Genomic DNA, 17,938 nt, shown 5'->3' with positions numbered 1-17,938 from the left:
AACGAGGATCTCCAGTCCTTCCGTCTGAGGCGTCATGGAGCCATGCAAAAGGAATCGAATGCCCAGCAGAAGGATGCCTCGTGGTTGGTTGCTTCTTGCAACTCCTAGCGCGGGCAAATCTCCATGGCCGCAGGTGGCACCTCTCTTCCTGAAGGGCCCAACATGGATACAAACGGCCACCTGGGCCAACGTCGGATCCTCGCGCTGACTTCAGATGCAGGGGATCTTGATTCGGCCTCTGCAGTGTCGGCCTGCCGTGCCCTCGACCCATAACCTCACCCTAGCTTGTGCTCTCAGACTTCCGACCTCATACCCCTGGCCCACAAGCCCTCCAGACTGGCAATTCCGGAGCCACAACGCAGCACTCGGCCTGCGCACCAGGAGAAAAACGTCGCCCTCTGGGGCTGCCCGGACCCCCAACAAGAGGATCAACCTACAGGCCGCTCGACAGCACTCCAATTATACAGGATGCCCTGGGAACTAATGCTCTCTCTGACACGGCCTGAGCTCACGCATCCAGACAACAGCCAGACAGCTGGCCGCACGGCCAACACCTTTTCCCTGCCATGGCAGTAGGCCATCATCTCTTCCCAACCTGGATTTTCAGGCTTCAGAACCAGGACCTTATCTCCAGTCACTGCACAGGAGTGGATCTGACGCACGTATGCGAAGTCCGTGCCCATGGCAGGATACCATGCTGTTGCCATGCTGTCCAACGTTTAGGTTAGGAGAAACCAGCATGGGCCATGAGGCACACCCACACTGGAGGGCCTCCTTGGGCACAAACACACATTGTGACCCTCACGTGAGCCCCGAGCTCAAGTGAGCCTTCTCAGGGGCTGCATCCAGAGGCCGCCTATGGGGATTGCCATGCCCCGAGGCCACCAAACAAACCAGGGGATGCGTTTTCCATTCCCCTGTTCAGGACTCCACTCTACATCCCTCTTTGGGAGGGACACTGGAGGCAGAAAACAGGACTCCTCCCATCGCACAGAATGACCACCAACTCTGGGGAGCCAGGCACAATCCCCAGAGAGGGAGACTCCTCCAAGGCCCAAGGGGCCACCCCTCCAATCCACGGTCATGCTTGACACCAAATCCAGAGACACAAGCCTGAGCAGCCGTCTCACTCCCGCCCTGCCTTGCTATTCCGAGGAGCTCCCTCGATGGCCTGTACATTGGGCCTGCCATACCCCCGGCCACGAACCCAAGCCGAGTGTGTGTGTTCAGCTTCTGGCCACACAGCCCTGGTCCCTAGGCCGGGGCCCCTTGGAGACACACCGCAGGACTGTGCCTGCCCACTCCCTGCAAACTGTGCCCCTACCATTGCCCAACACCCTCTGGATCAGGAGAAATCTGCAACGTCCACGAGGCCAGCCCAATAGTGGAGGCCGACCTGGGCAAACACGTGCGATCTGAAACAAACTGAGCAACGACCTCCACTCAGACGTGCAGATGGATGTGCCCGGACACAGAACACAGGGCCCTACGCCCTTGGGAACCTGTGCTTTGGTTTCCAGGTGCCTATCCTCCGAGGCATGTTCTCCAATACAAGCATAGCCGTGTCCTGAAGCATCACTCAGAACATCTCCTGTGTACACATGGGAAACTAGATCTTGGGAGCTGAGTTCAAGCATCCGGAAGGGGAATCCCTCAGGGACCTTGAGCCACTGCCACACTCCAACGTCTCCATGGACACAAACCCTCCTTAGGACCCATCTTCAGGAGAGGCCACTGCAACTCCCACTCAGTGGTTGCTTCTCCAGAGTCAGCAGAACGAACGTGCCTTGTCGTAGGAGCCAATGGGAATGCGAGGTGGGGTGCCCAGGCACCCATTCTTGGAACGAGGATCTCCAGTCCTTCCGTCTGGGGTGTCATGGAGCCATGCGAAAGGAATCGAATGCCCAGCAGAAGGATGCCTCGTGGTTGGTTGCTTCTGACCACTCCTGGCGCGGGCAAATCTCCATGGCCGCAGGTGGCACCTCTTTTCCTGAAGGGCCCAACATGGATAGGAACGGCCACCTGGGCCCACGTCGGATCCTCGCGCTGACTTCAGAGGCAGGGGATCTCAATCCAGCTCCTGCAGAGAGGGCCTCCCTTGCACTCGCCCCATAACCTTAGCCTAGCTTGTGTTCTCAGACGTCCGACCTCACACCCCTGGCCCTCAAGCCCTGCAGATCGGAAATTCGGGAGCCGCAAGGCAGCCCTCGACCTGCCCACCGGAGGAAAAACGTTGCTCTCTGGGGCTGCCCAGAGACCCCCAATGAGGATCAACCTCCAGGCCCCTCGACGGCACTCCAATTATACAGGCTCCCTGGGCACTAAGGCTCTTTCTGGCACAGCCCGAGCCCAGACATCCAGAACAACACCCAGACAGCTGGCCGCACAGCCTACACCTGGGCCCCGCCATGGCATTAGGCCACCATGTCTTCAAAACTTGGATTTGTAGGCTTCAGTTCCAAGACCTTCTCTCCAATCCCCGCGCAGGAGTGGATCTGATGCAGAAATTAGAACTCCTCCTTCCCCATGGCAGGAAGCCATGCTGTTGCCATGCTGTGCAACCTTTAGGATAGGAGAAACCAGCATGGGCCGTAGGCCACGCCCATACGGAGGGCGGCCTTGGGCACAAACGCACATTGTGACCCTCAGCGTGAGCCCTGTGCTCAAGTGAGGTTTCTCAGTGGCTGCACCAAGAGGCCGCCTATGGTGATTGCCATGCCCCAAGGTCCCCAAAGCGAACCAGGGCTCAGCTTTTCCATTCCCCTCTACCCAGGCCTCTACTCTGTAATCCCTCCTTTGGATGGACCCCTGAAGCAGAAAACAGGACTCCTCCCATCGTCCAAAATGATGACCCACTCTGGGGAGCCAGGCCAAATCCGAGGAGAGGGAGACTCGTCCAAGCCCCATGAGGCCACCCCTCCATTCCACGGTCATGCTTGACCCAAAATTCAGAGACACAAGCCTGAGCAGCCGTCTCACACACGTCCTTCCCTCCGATTCCGAGGAGCTCCCTTCTTGGTCTGTAGATGGGGCCTGCCATACCCGCGGCCGCTAACCCAAGCCGAGTTTGTGTGTTCAGTTTCCGTCCTCCCAGCCCTGGCCCCAAGGCTGGGGACCCTGGAGACCCAGCACAGGGCTGCCTGCCCACTCCATGGAAACTGTGCCACTACCATGGCCCACAAGCCTATCGATCAGGACACCTCTCCAAGGTCCACCAGGCCATCCCAATAGTGGAGGCCGCCCAGGACAAACGGGGGTGATCTGACACAAGCTGAGTAATGACATCCACTCGGATAGGCAGACGGATATCCCCAGACACAGAAGACAGGCCCCTACGCCCTATGAGAAGTCTTTTCTTGGGTATCCAGGCTTCTATCCTCAGAGGCCTGTTCTCCAATACAAGCATAAGGCGGTTTCCTGAGGCACCACTCAGAACACCTCTCGTCTCCACCTGGGCAACTCGCTCCTTGGCGCTGTGTCACCTCCAGCTAGGAGAATCCTTCAGAGTCCCCGACGCACCGCCAAATCATAAAGTCTCCATGGACACAAGCCCTCCTTATGACCCGTCTCCCAGAGAGTCCATTTCCACTCCAACTCCCTGAGAGCTGCTCCAGAGACAGCAGGACAAACGTGCCTTGTCCTAGGAGATAATGGGAAGGCGAGGTGGGGTGCCCAGGCGCCCATTCTTGGAACGAGGATCTCCAGTCCTTCCGTCTGAGGCGTCATGGAGCCATGCAAAAGGAATCGAATGCCCAGCAGAAGGATGCCTCGTGGTTGGTTGCTTCTTGCAACTCCTAGCGCGGGCAAATCTCCATGGCCGCAGGTGGCACCTCTCTTCCTGAAGGGCCCAACATGGATACAAACGGCCACCTGGGCCAACGTCGGATCCTCGCGCTGACTTCAGATGCAGGGGATCTTGATTCGGCCTCTGCAGTGTCGGCCTGCCGTGCCCTCGACCCATAACCTCACCCTAGCTTGTGCTCTCAGACTTCCGACCTCATACCCCTGGCCCACAAGCCCTCCAGACTGGCAATTCCGGAGCCACAACGCAGCACTCGGCCTGCGCACCAGGAGAAAAACGTCGCCCTCTGGGGCTGCCCGGACCCCCAACAAGAGGATCAACCTACAGGCCGCTCGACAGCACTCCAATTATACAGGATGCCCTGGGAACTAATGCTCTCTCTGACACGGCCTGAGCTCACGCATCCAGACAACAGCCAGACAGCTGGCCGCACGGCCAACACCTTTTCCCTGCCATGGCAGTAGGCCATCATCTCTTCCCAACCTGGATTTTCAGGCTTCAGAACCAGGACCTTATCTCCAGTCACTGCACAGGAGTGGATCTGACGCACGTATGCGAAGTCCGTGCCCATGGCAGGATACCATGCTGTTGCCATGCTGTCCAACGTTTAGGTTAGGAGAAACCAGCATGGGCCATGAGGCACACCCACACTGGAGGGCCTCCTTGGGCACAAACACACATTGTGACCCTCACGTGAGCCCCGAGCTCAAGTGAGCCTTCTCAGGGGCTGCATCCAGAGGCCGCCTATGGGGATTGCCATGCCCCGAGGCCACCAAACAAACCAGGGGATGCGTTTTCCATTCCCCTGTTCAGGACTCCACTCTACATCCCTCTTTGGGAGGGACACTGGAGGCAGAAAACAGGACTCCTCCCATCGCACAGAATGACCACCAACTCTGGGGAGCCAGGCACAATCCCCAGAGAGGGAGACTCCTCCAAGGCCCAAGGGGCCACCCCTCCAATCCACGGTCATGCTTGACACCAAATCCAGAGACACAAGCCTGAGCAGCCGTCTCACTCCCGCCCTGCCTTGCTATTCCGAGGAGCTCCCTCGATGGCCTGTACATTGGGCCTGCCATACCCCCGGCCACGAACCCAAGCCGAGTGTGTGTGTTCAGCTTCTGGCCACACAGCCCTGGTCCCTAGGCCGGGGCCCCTTGGAGACACACCGCAGGACTGTGCCTGCCCACTCCCTGCAAACTGTGCCCCTACCATTGCCCAACACCCTCTGGATCAGGAGAAATCTGCAACGTCCACGAGGCCAGCCCAATAGTGGAGGCCGACCTGGGCAAACACGTGCGATCTGAAACAAACTGAGCAACGACCTCCACTCAGACGTGCAGATGGATGTGCCCGGACACAGAACACAGGGCCCTACGCCCTTGGGAACCTGTGCTTTGGTTTCCAGGTGCCTATCCTCCGAGGCATGTTCTCCAATACAAGCATAGCCGTGTCCTGAAGCATCACTCAGAACATCTCCTGTGTACACATGGGAAACTAGATCTTGGGAGCTGAGTTCAAGCATCCGGAAGGGGAATCCCTCAGGGACCTTGAGCCACTGCCACACTCCAACGTCTCCATGGACACAAACCCTCCTTAGGACCCATCTTCAGGAGAGGCCACTGCAACTCCCACTCAGTGGTTGCTTCTCCAGAGTCAGCAGAACGAACGTGCCTTGTCGTAGGAGCCAATGGGAATGCGAGGTGGGGTGCCCAGGCACCCATTCTTGGAACGAGGATCTCCAGTCCTTCCGTCTGGGGTGTCATGGAGCCATGCGAAAGGAATCGAATGCCCAGCAGAAGGATGCCTCGTGGTTGGTTGCTTCTGACCACTCCTGGCGCGGGCAAATCTCCATGGCCGCAGGTGGCACCTCTTTTCCTGAAGGGCCCAACATGGATAGGAACGGCCACCTGGGCCCACGTCGGATCCTCGCGCTGACTTCAGAGGCAGGGGATCTCAATCCAGCTCCTGCAGAGAGGGCCTCCCTTGCACTCGCCCCATAACCTTAGCCTAGCTTGTGTTCTCAGACGTCCGACCTCACACCCCTGGCCCACAAGCCCTGCAGATCGGAAATTCGGGAGCCGCAAGGCAGCCCTCGACCTGCCCACCGGAGGAAAAACGTTGCTCTCTGGGGCTGCCCAGAGACCCCCAATGAGGATCAACCTCCAGGCCCCTCGACGGCACTCCAATTATACAGGCTCCCTGGGCACTAAGGCTCTTTCTGGCACAGCCCGAGCCCAGACATCCAGAACAACACCCAGACAGCTGGCCGCACAGCCTACACCTGGGCCCCGCCATGGCATTAGGCCACCATGTCTTCAAAACTTGGATTTGTAGGCTTCAGTTCCAAGACCTTCTCTCCAATCCCCGCGCAGGAGTGGATCTGATGCAGAAATTAGAACTCCTCCTTCCCCATGGCAGGAAGCCATGCTGTTGCCATGCTGTGCAACCTTTAGGATAGGAGAAACCAGCATGGGCCGTAGGCCACGCCCATACGGAGGGCGGCCTTGGGCACAAACGCACATTGTGACCCTCAGCGTGAGCCCTGTGCTCAAGTGAGGTTTCTCAGTGGCTGCACCAAGAGGCCGCCTATGGTGATTGCCATGCCCCAAGGTCCCCAAACCGAACCAGGGCTCAGCTTTTCCATTCCCCTCTACCCAGGCCTCTACTCTGTAATCCCTCCTTTGGATGGACCCCTGAAGCAGAAAACAGGACTCCTCCCATCGTCCAAAATGATGACCCACTCTGGGGAGCCAGGCCAAATCCGAGGAGAGGGAGACTCGTCCAAGCCCCATGAGGCCACCCCTCCATTCCACGGTCATGCTTGACCCAAAATTCAGAGACACAAGCCTGAGCAGCCGTCTCACACACGTCCTTCGCTCCGATTCCGAGGAGCTCCCTTCATGGTCTGTAGATGGGGCCTGCCATACCCTCGGCCGCTAACCCAAGCCGAGTTTGTGTGTTCAGATTCCGTCCTCCCAGCCCTGGCCCCAAGGCTGGGGACCCTGGAGACCCAGCACAGGGCTGCCTGCCCACTCCATGGAAACTGTGCCACTACCATGGCCCACAAGCCTATCGATCAGGACACCTCTCCAAGGTCCACGAGGCCATCCCAATAGTGGAGGCCGCCCAGGACAAACAGGGACGATCTGACACAAGCTGAGTAATGACATCCACTCGGATAGGCAGACGGATATCCCCAGACACAGAAGACAGGCCCCTACGCCCTATGAGAAGTCTTTTCTTGGGTATCCAGGCTTCTATCCTCAGAGGCCTGTTCTCCAATACAAGCATAAGGCGGTTTCCTGAGGCACCACTCAGAACACCTCTCGTCTCCACCTGGGAAACTCGCTCCTTGGCGCTGTGTCACCTCCAGCTAGGAGAATCCTTCAGAGTCCCCGACGCACCGCCAAATCATAAAGTCTCCATGGACACAAGCCCTCCTTATGACCCGTCTCCCAGAGAGTCCATTTCCACTCCAACTCCCTGAGAGCTGCTCCAGAGACAGCAGGACAAACGTGCCTTGTCCTAGGAGATAATGGGAAGGCGAGGTGGGGTGCCCAGGCGCCCATTCTTGGAACGAGGATCTCCAGTCCTTCCGTCTGAGGCGTCATGGAGCCATGCAAAAGGAATCGAATGCCCAGCAGAAGGATGCCTCGTGGTTGGTTGCTTCTTGCAACTCCTAGCGCGGGCAAATCTCCATGGCCGCAGGTGGCACCTCTCTTCCTGAAGGGCCCAACATGGATACAAACGGCCACCTGGGCCAACGTCGGATCCTCGCGCTGACTTCAGATGCAGGGGATCTTGATTCGGCCTCTGCAGTGTCGGCCTGCCGTGCCCTCGACCCATAACCTCACCCTAGCTTGTGCTCTCAGACTTCCGACCTCATACCCCTGGCCCACAAGCCCTCCAGACTGGCAATTCCGGAGCCACAACGCAGCACTCGGCCTGCGCACCAGGAGAAAAACGTCGCCCTCTGGGGCTGCCCGGACCCCCAACAAGAGGATCAACCTACAGGCCGCTCGACAGCACTCCAATTATACAGGATGCCCTGGGAACTAATGCTCTCTCTGACACGGCCTGAGCTCACGCATCCAGACAACAGCCAGACAGCTGGCCGCACGGCCAACACCTTTTCCCTGCCATGGCAGTAGGCCATCATCTCTTCCCAACCTGGATTTTCAGGCTTCAGAACCAGGACCTTATCTCCAGTCACTGCACAGGAGTGGATCTGACGCACGTATGCGAAGTCCGTGCCCATGGCAGGATACCATGCTGTTGCCATGCTGTCCAACGTTTAGGTTAGGAGAAACCAGCATGGGCCATGAGGCACACCCACACTGGAGGGCCTCCTTGGGCACAAACACACATTGTGACCCTCACGTGAGCCCCGAGCTCAAGTGAGCCTTCTCAGGGGCTGCATCCAGAGGCCGCCTATGGGGATTGCCATGCCCCGAGGCCACCAAACAAACCAGGGGATGCGTTTTCCATTCCCCTGTTCAGGACTCCACTCTACATCCCTCTTTGGGAGGGACACTGGAGGCAGAAAACAGGACTCCTCCCATCGCACAGAATGACCACCAACTCTGGGGAGCCAGGCACAATCCCCAGAGAGGGAGACTCCTCCAAGGCCCAAGGGGCCACCCCTCCAATCCACGGTCATGCTTGACACCAAATCCAGAGACACAAGCCTGAGCAGCCGTCTCACTCCCGCCCTGCCTTGCTATTCCGAGGAGCTCCCTCGATGGCCTGTACATTGGGCCTGCCATACCCCCGGCCACGAACCCAAGCCGAGTGTGTGTGTTCAGCTTCTGGCCACACAGCCCTGGTCCCTAGGCCGGGGCCCCTTGGAGACACACCGCAGGACTGTGCCTGCCCACTCCCTGCAAACTGTGCCCCTACCATTGCCCAACACCCTCTGGATCAGGAGAAATCTGCAACGTCCACGAGGCCAGCCCAATAGTGGAGGCCGACCTGGGCAAACACGTGCGATCTGAAACAAACTGAGCAACGACCTCCACTCAGACGTGCAGATGGATGTGCCCGGACACAGAACACAGGGCCCTACGCCCTTGGGAACCTGTGCTTTGGTTTCCAGGTGCCTATCCTCCGAGGCATGTTCTCCAATACAAGCATAGCCGTGTCCTGAAGCATCACTCAGAACATCTCCTGTGTACACATGGGAAACTAGATCTTGGGAGCTGAGTTCAAGCATCCGGAAGGGGAATCCCTCAGGGACCTTGAGCCACTGCCACACTCCAACGTCTCCATGGACACAAACCCTCCTTAGGACCCATCTTCAGGAGAGGCCACTGCAACTCCCACTCAGTGGTTGCTTCTCCAGAGTCAGCAGAACGAACGTGCCTTGTCGTAGGAGCCAATGGGAATGCGAGGTGGGGTGCCCAGGCACCCATTCTTGGAACGAGGATCTCCAGTCCTTCCGTCTGGGGTGTCATGGAGCCATGCGAAAGGAATCGAATGCCCAGCAGAAGGATGCCTCGTGGTTGGTTGCTTCTGACCACTCCTGGCGCGGGCAAATCTCCATGGCCGCAGGTGGCACCTCTTTTCCTGAAGGGCCCAACATGGATAGGAACGGCCACCTGGGCCCACGTCGGATCCTCGCGCTGACTTCAGAGGCAGGGGATCTCAATCCAGCTCCTGCAGAGAGGGCCTCCCTTGCACTCGCCCCATAACCTTAGCCTAGCTTGTGTTCTCAGACGTCCGACCTCACACCCCTGGCCCACAAGCCCTGCAGATCGGAAATTCGGGAGCCGCAAGGCAGCCCTCGACCTGCCCACCGGAGGAAAAACGTTGCTCTCTGGGGCTGCCCAGAGACCCCCAATGAGGATCAACCTCCAGGCCCCTCGACGGCACTCCAATTATACAGGCTCCCTGGGCACTAAGGCTCTTTCTGGCACAGCCCGAGCCCAGACATCCAGAACAACACCCAGACAGCTGGCCGCACAGCCTACACCTGGGCCCCGCCATGGCATTAGGCCACCATGTCTTCAAAACTTGGATTTGTAGGCTTCAGTTCCAAGACCTTCTCTCCAATCCCCGCGCAGGAGTGGATCTGATGCAGAAATTAGAACTCCTCCTTCCCCATGGCAGGAAGCCATGCTGTTGCCATGCTGTGCAACCTTTAGGATAGGAGAAACCAGCATGGGCCGTAGGCCACGCCCATACGGAGGGCGGCCTTGGGCACAAACGCACATTGTGACCCTCAGCGTGAGCCCTGTGCTCAAGTGAGGTTTCTCAGTGGCTGCACCAAGAGGCCGCCTATGGTGATTGCCATGCCCCAAGGTCCCCAAACCGAACCAGGGCTCAGCTTTTCCATTCCCCTCTACCCAGGCCTCTACTCTGTAATCCCTCCTTTGGATGGACCCCTGAAGCAGAAAACAGGACTCCTCCCATCGTCCAAAATGATGACCCACTCTGGGGAGCCAGGCCAAATCCGAGGAGAGGGAGACTCGTCCAAGCCCCATGAGGCCACCCCTCCATTCCACGGTCATGCTTGACCCAAAATTCAGAGACACAAGCCTGAGCAGCCGTCTCACACACGTCCTTCGCTCCGATTCCGAGGAGCTCCCTTCATGGTCTGTAGATGGGGCCTGCCATACCCTCGGCCGCTAACCCAAGCCGAGTTTGTGTGTTCAGTTTCCGTCCTCCCAGCCCTGGCCCCAAGGCTGGGGACCCTGGAGACCCAGCACAGGGCTGCCTGCCCACTCCATGGAAACTGTGCCACTACCATGGCCCACAAGCCTATCGATCAGGACACCTCTCCAAGGTCCACGAGGCCATCCCAATAGTGGAGGCCGCCCAGGACAAACAGGGACGATCTGACACAAGCTGAGTAATGACATCCACTCGGATAGGCAGACGGATATCCCCAGACACAGAAGACAGGCCCCTACGCCCTATGAGAAGTCTTTTCTTGGGTATCCAGGCTTCTATCCTCAGAGGCCTGTTCTCCAATACAAGCATAAGGCGGTTTCCTGAGGCACCACTCAGAACACCTCTCGTCTCCACCTGGGAAACTCGCTCCTTGGCGCTGTGTCACCTCCAGCTAGGAGAATCCTTCAGAGTCCCCGACGCACCGCCAAATCATAAAGTCTCCATGGACACAAGCCCTCCTTATGACCCGTCTCCCAGAGAGTCCATTTCCACTCCAACTCCCTGAGAGCTGCTCCAGAGACAGCAGGACAAACGTGCCTTCTCCTAGGAGATAATGGGAAGGCGAGGTGGGGTGCCCAGGCGCCCATTCTTGGAACGAGGATCTCCAGTCCTTCCGTCTGAGGCGTCATGGAGCCATGCAAAAGGAATCGAATGCCCAGCAGAAGGATGCCTCGTGGTTGGTTGCTTCTTGCAACTCCTAGCGCGGGCAAATCTCCATGGCCGCAGGTGGCACCTCTCTTCCTGAAGGGCCCAACATGGATACAAACGGCCACCTGGGCCAACGTCGGATCCTCGCGCTGACTTCAGATGCAGGGGATCTTGATTCGGCCTCTGCAGTGTCGGCCTGCCGTGCCCTCGACCCATAACCTCACCCTAGCTTGTGCTCTCAGACTTCCGACCTCATACCCCTGGCCCACAAGCCCTCCAGACTGGCAATTCCGGAGCCACAACGCAGCACTCGGCCTGCGCACCAGGAGAAAAACGTCGCCCTCTGGGGCTGCCCGGACCCCCAACAAGAGGATCAACCTACAGGCCGCTCGACAGCACTCCAATTATACAGGATGCCCTGGGAACTAATGCTCTCTCTGACACGGCCTGAGCTCACGCATCCAGACAACAGCCAGACAGCTGGCCGCACGGCCAACACCTTTTCCCTGCCATGGCAGTAGGCCATCATCTCTTCCCAACCTGGATTTTCAGGCTTCAGAACCAGGACCTTATCTCCAGTCACTGCACAGGAGTGGATCTGACGCACGTATGCGAAGTCCGTGCCCATGGCAGGATACCATGCTGTTGCCATGCTGTCCAACGTTTAGGTTAGGAGAAACCAGCATGGGCCATGAGGCACACCCACACTGGAGGGCCTCCTTGGGCACAAACACACATTGTGACCCTCACGTGAGCCCCGAGCTCAAGTGAGCCTTCTCAGGGGCTGCATCCAGAGGCCGCCTATGGGGATTGCCATGCCCCGAGGCCACCAAACAAACCAGGGGATGCGTTTTCCATTCCCCTGTTCAGGACTCCACTCTACATCCCTCTTTGGGAGGGACACTGGAGGCAGAAAACAGGACTCCTCCCATCGCACAGAATGACCACCAACTCTGGGGAGCCAGGCACAATCCCCAGAGAGGGAGACTCCTCCAAGGCCCAAGGGGCCACCCCTCCAATCCACGGTCATGCTTGACACCAAATCCAGAGACACAAGCCTGAGCAGCCGTCTCACTCCCGCCCTGCCTTGCTATTCCGAGGAGCTCCCTCGATGGCCTGTACATTGGGCCTGCCATACCCCCGGCCACGAACCCAAGCCGAGTGTGTGTGTTCAGCTTCTGGCCACACAGCCCTGGTCCCTAGGCCGGGGCCCCTTGGAGACACACCGCAGGACTGTGCCTGCCCACTCCCTGCAAACTGTGCCCCTACCATTGCCCAACACCCTCTGGATCAGGAGAAATCTGCAACGTCCACGAGGCCAGCCCAATAGTGGAGGCCGACCTGGGCAAACACGTGCGATCTGAAACAAACTGAGCAACGACCTCCACTCAGACGTGCAGATGGATGTGCCCGGACACAGAACACAGGGCCCTACGCCCTTGGGAACCTGTGCTTTGGTTTCCAGGTGCCTATCCTCCGAGGCATGTTCTCCAATACAAGCATAGCCGTGTCCTGAAGCATCACTCAGAACATCTCCTGTGTACACATGGGAAACTAGATCTTGGGAGCTGAGTTCAAGCATCCGGAAGGGGAATCCCTCAGGGACCTTGAGCCACTGCCACACTCCAACGTCTCCATGGACACAAACCCTCCTTAGGACCCATCTTCAGGAGAGGCCACTGCAACTCCCACTCAGTGGTTGCTTCTCCAGAGTCAGCAGAACGAACGTGCCTTGTCGTAGGAGCCAATGGGAATGCGAGGTGGGGTGCCCAGGCACCCATTCTTGGAACGAGGATCTCCAGTCCTTCCGTCTGGGGTGTCATGGAGCCATGCGAAAGGAATCGAATGCCCAGCAGAAGGATGCCTCGTGGTTGGTTGCTTCTGACCACTCCTGGCGCGGGCAAATCTCCATGGCCGCAGGTGGCACCTCTTTTCCTGAAGGGCCCAACATGGATAGGAACGGCCACCTGGGCCCACGTCGGATCCTCGCGCTGACTTCAGAGGCAGGGGATCTCAATCCAGCTCCTGCAGAGAGGGCCTCCCTTGCACTCGCCCCATAACCTTAGCCTAGCTTGTGTTCTCAGACGTCCGACCTCACACCCCTGGCCCTCAAGCCCTGCAGATCGGAAATTCGGGAGCCGCAAGGCAGCCCTCGACCTGCCCACCGGAGGAAAAACGTTGCTCTCTGGGGCTGCCCAGAGACCCCCAATGAGGATCAACCTCCAGGCCCCTCGACGGCACTCCAATTATACAGGCTCCCTGGGCACTAAGGCTCTTTCTGGCACAGCCCGAGCCCAGACATCCAGAACAACACCCAGACAGCTGGCCGCACAGCCTACACCTGGGCCCCGCCATGGCATTAGGCCACCATGTCTTCAAAACTTGGATTTGTAGGCTTCAGTTCCAAGACCTTCTCTCCAATCCCCGCGCAGGAGTGGATCTGATGCAGAAATTAGAACTCCTCCTTCCCCATGGCAGGAAGCCATGCTGTTGCCATGCTGTGCAACCTTTAGGATAGGAGAAACCAGCATGGGCCGTAGGCCACGCCCATACGGAGGGCGGCCTTGGGCACAAACGCACATTGTGACCCTCAGCGTGAGCCCTGTGCTCAAGTGAGGTTTCTCAGTGGCTGCACCAAGAGGCCGCCTATGGTGATTGCCATGCCCCAAGGTCCCCAAAGCGAACCAGGGCTCAGCTTTTCCATTCCCCTCTACCCAGGCCTCTACTCTGTAATCCCTCCTTTGGATGGACCCCTGAAGCAGAAAACAGGACTCCTCCCATCGTCCAAAATGATGACCCACTCTGGGGAGCCAGGCCAAATCCGAGGAGAGGGAGACTCGTCCAAGCCCCATGAGGCCACCCCTCCATTCCACGGTCATGCTTGACCCAAAATTCAGAGACACAAGCCTGAGCAGCCGTCTCACACACGTCCTTCCCTCCGATTCCGAGGAGCTCCCTTCTTGGTCTGTAGATGGGGCCTGCCATACCCGCGGCCGCTAACCCAAGCCGAGTTTGTGTGTTCAGTTTCCGTCCTCCCAGCCCTGGCCCCAAGGCTGGGGACCCTGGAGACCCAGCACAGGGCTGCCTGCCCACTCCATGGAAACTGTGCCACTACCATGGCCCACAAGCCTATCGATCAGGACACCTCTCCAAGGTCCACGAGGCCATCCCAATAGTGGAGGCCGCCCAGGACAAACAGGGACGATCTGACACAAGCTGAGTAATGACATCCACTCGGATAGGCAGACGGATATCCCCAGACACAGAAGACAGGCCCCTACGCCCTATGAGAAGTCTTTTCTTGGGTATCCAGGCTTCTATCCTCAGAGGCCTGTTCTCCAATACAAGCATAAGGCGGTTTCCTGAGGCACCACTCAGAACACCTCTCGTCTCCACCTGGGAAACTCGCTCCTTGGCGCTGTGTCACCTCCAGCTAGGAGAATCCTTCAGAGTCCCCGACGCACCGCCAAATCATAAAGTCTCCATGGACACAAGCCCTCCTTATGACCCGTCTCCCAGAGAGTCCATTTCCACTCCAACTCCCTGAGAGCTGCTCCAGAGACAGCAGGACAAACGTGCCTTCTCCTAGGAGATAATGGGAAGGCGAGGTGGGGTGCCCAGGCGCCCATTCTTGGAACGAGGATCTCCAGTCCTTCCGTCTGAGGCGTCATGGAGCCATGCAAAAGGAATCGAATGCCCAGCAGAAGGATGCCTCGTGGTTGGTTGCTTCTTGCAACTCCTAGCGCGGGCAAATCTCCATGGCCGCAGGTGGCACCTCTCTTCCTGAAGGGCCCAACATGGATACAAACGGCCACCTGGGCCAACGTCGGATCCTCGCGCTGACTTCAGATGCAGGGGATCTTGATTCGGCCTCTGCAGTGTCGGCCTGCCGTGCCCTCGACCCATAACCTCACCCTAGCTTGTGCTCTCAGACTTCCGACCTCATACCCCTGGCCCACAAGCCCTCCAGACTGGCAATTCCGGAGCCACAACGCAGCACTCGGCCTGCGCACCAGGAGAAAAACGTCGCCCTCTGGGGCTGCCCGGACCCCCAACAAGAGGATCAACCTACAGGCCGCTCGACAGCACTCCAATTATACAGGATGCCCTGGGAACTAATGCTCTCTCTGACACGGCCTGAGCTCACGCATCCAGACAACAGCCAGACAGCTGGCCGCACGGCCAACACCTTTTCCCTGCCATGGCAGTAGGCCATCATCTCTTCCCAACCTGGATTTTCAGGCTTCAGAACCAGGACCTTATCTCCAGTCACTGCACAGGAGTGGATCTGACGCACGTATGCGAAGTCCGTGCCCATGGCAGGATACCATGCTGTTGCCATGCTGTCCAACGTTTAGGTTAGGAGAAACCAGCATGGGCCATGAGGCACACCCACACTGGAGGGCCTCCTTGGGCACAAACACACATTGTGACCCTCACGTGAGCCCCGAGCTCAAGTGAGCCTTCTCAGGGGCTGCATCCAGAGGCCGCCTATGGGGATTGCCATGCCCCGAGGCCACCAAACAAACCAGGGGATGCGTTTTCCATTCCCCTGTTCAGGACTCCACTCTACATCCCTCTTTGGGAGGGACACTGGAGGCAGAAAACAGGACTCCTCCCATCGCACAGAATGACCACCAACTCTGGGGAGCCGGGCACAATCCCCAGAGAGGGAGACTCCTCCAAGGCCCAAGGGGCCACCCCTCCAATCCACGGTCATGCTTGACACCAAATCCAGAGACACAAGCCTGAGCAGCCGTCTCACTCCCGCCCTGCCTTGCTATTCCGAGGAGCTCCCTCGATGGCCTGTACATTGGGCCTGCCATACCCCCGGCCACGAACCCAAGCCGAGTGTGTGTGTTCAGCTTCTGGCCACACAGCCCTGGTCCCTAGGCCGGGGCCCCTTGGAGACACACCGCAGGACTGTGCCTGCCCACTCCCTGCAAACTGTGCCCCTACCATTGCCCAACACCCTCTGGATCAGGAGAAATCTGCAACGTCCACGAGGCCAGCCCAATAGTGGAGGCCGACCTGGGCAAACACGTGCGATCTGAAACAAACTGAGCAACGACCTCCACTCAGACGTGCAGATGGATGTGCCCGGACACAGAACACAGGGCCCTACGCCCTTGGGAACCTGTGCTTTGGTTTCCAGGTGCCTATCCTCCGAGGCATGTTCTCCAATACAAGCATAGCCGTGTCCTGAAGCATCACTCAGAACATCTCCTGTGTACACATGGGAAACTAGATCTTGGGAGCTGAGTTCAAGCATCCGGAAGGGGAATCCCTCAGGGACCTTGAGCCACTGCCACACTCCAACGTCTCCATGGACACAAACCCTCCTTAGGACCCATCTTCAGGAGAGGCCACTGCAACTCCCACTCAGTGGTTGCTTCTCCAGAGTCAGCAGAACGAACGTGCCTTGTCGTAGGAGCCAATGGGAATGCGAGGTGGGGTGCCCAGGCACCCATTCTTGGAACGAGGATCTCCAGTCCTTCCGTCTGGGCTGTCATGGAGCCATGCGAAAGGAATCGAATGCCCAGCAGAAGGATGCCTCGTGGTTGGTTGCTTCTGACCACTCCTGGCGCGGGCAAATCTCCATGGCCGCAGGTGGCACCTCTTTTCCTGAAGGGCCCAACATGGATAGGAACGGCCACCTGGGCCCACGTCGGATCCTCGCGCTGACTTCAGAGGCAGGGGATCTCAATCCAGCTCCTGCAGAGAGGGCCTCCCTTGCACTCGCCCCATAACCTTAGCCTAGCTTGTGTTCTCAGACGTCCGACCTCACACCCCAGGCCCACAAGCCCTGCAGATCGGAAATTCGGGAGCCGCAAGGCAGCCCTCGACCTGCCCACCGGAGGAAAAACGTTGCTCTCTGGGGCTGCCCAGAGACCCCCAATGAGGATCAACCTCCAGGCCCCTCGACGGCACTCCAATTATACAGGCTCCCTGGGCACTAAGGCTCTTTCTGGCACAGCCCGAGCCCAGACATCCAGAACAACACCCAGACAGCTGGCCGCACAGCCTACACCTGGGCCCCGCCATGGCATTAGGCCACCATGTCTTCAAAACTTGGATTTGTAGGCTTCAGTTCCAAGACCTTCTCTCCAATCCCCGCGCAGGAGTGGATCTGATGCAGAAATTAGAACTCCTCCTTCCCCATGGCAGGAAGCCATGCTGTTGCCATGCTGTGCAACCTTTAGGATAGGAGAAACCAGCATGGGCCGTAGGCCACGCCCATACGGAGGGCGGCCTTGGGCACAAACGCACATTGTGACCCTCAGCGTGAGCCCTGTGCTCAAGTGAGGTTTCTCAGTGGCTGCACCAAGAGGCCGCCTATGGTGATTGCCATGCCCCAAGGTCCCCAAACCGAACCAGGGCTCAGCTTTTCCATTCCCCTCTACCCAGGCCTCTACTCTGTAATCCCTCCTTTGGATGGACCCCTGAAGCAGAAAACAGGACTCCTCCCATCGTCCAAAATGATGACCCACTCTGGGGAGCCAGGCCAAATCCGAGGAGAGGGAGACTCGTCCAAGCCCCATGAGGCCACCCCTCCATTCCACGGTCATGCTTGACCCAAAATTCAGAGACACAAGCCTGAGCAGCCGTCTCACACACGTCCTTCGCTCCGATTCCGAGGAGCTCCCTTCATGGTCTGTAGATGGGGCCTGCCATACCCTCGGCCGCTAACCCAAGCCGAGTTTGTGTGTTCAGTTTCCGTCCTCCCAGCCCTGGCCCCAAGGCTGGGGACCCTGGAGACCCAGCACAGGGCTGCCTGCCCACTCCATGGAAACTGTGCCACTACCATGGCCC

This window comes from Martes martes, assembly GCF_963455335.1.
Source record: "Martes martes genome assembly, chromosome: Y".
Taxonomy (NCBI): domain Eukaryota; kingdom Metazoa; phylum Chordata; class Mammalia; order Carnivora; family Mustelidae; genus Martes; species Martes martes.
The sequence above is the reverse complement of the archived record's forward strand: the minus strand, read 5'-3'. Positions refer to the sequence as shown.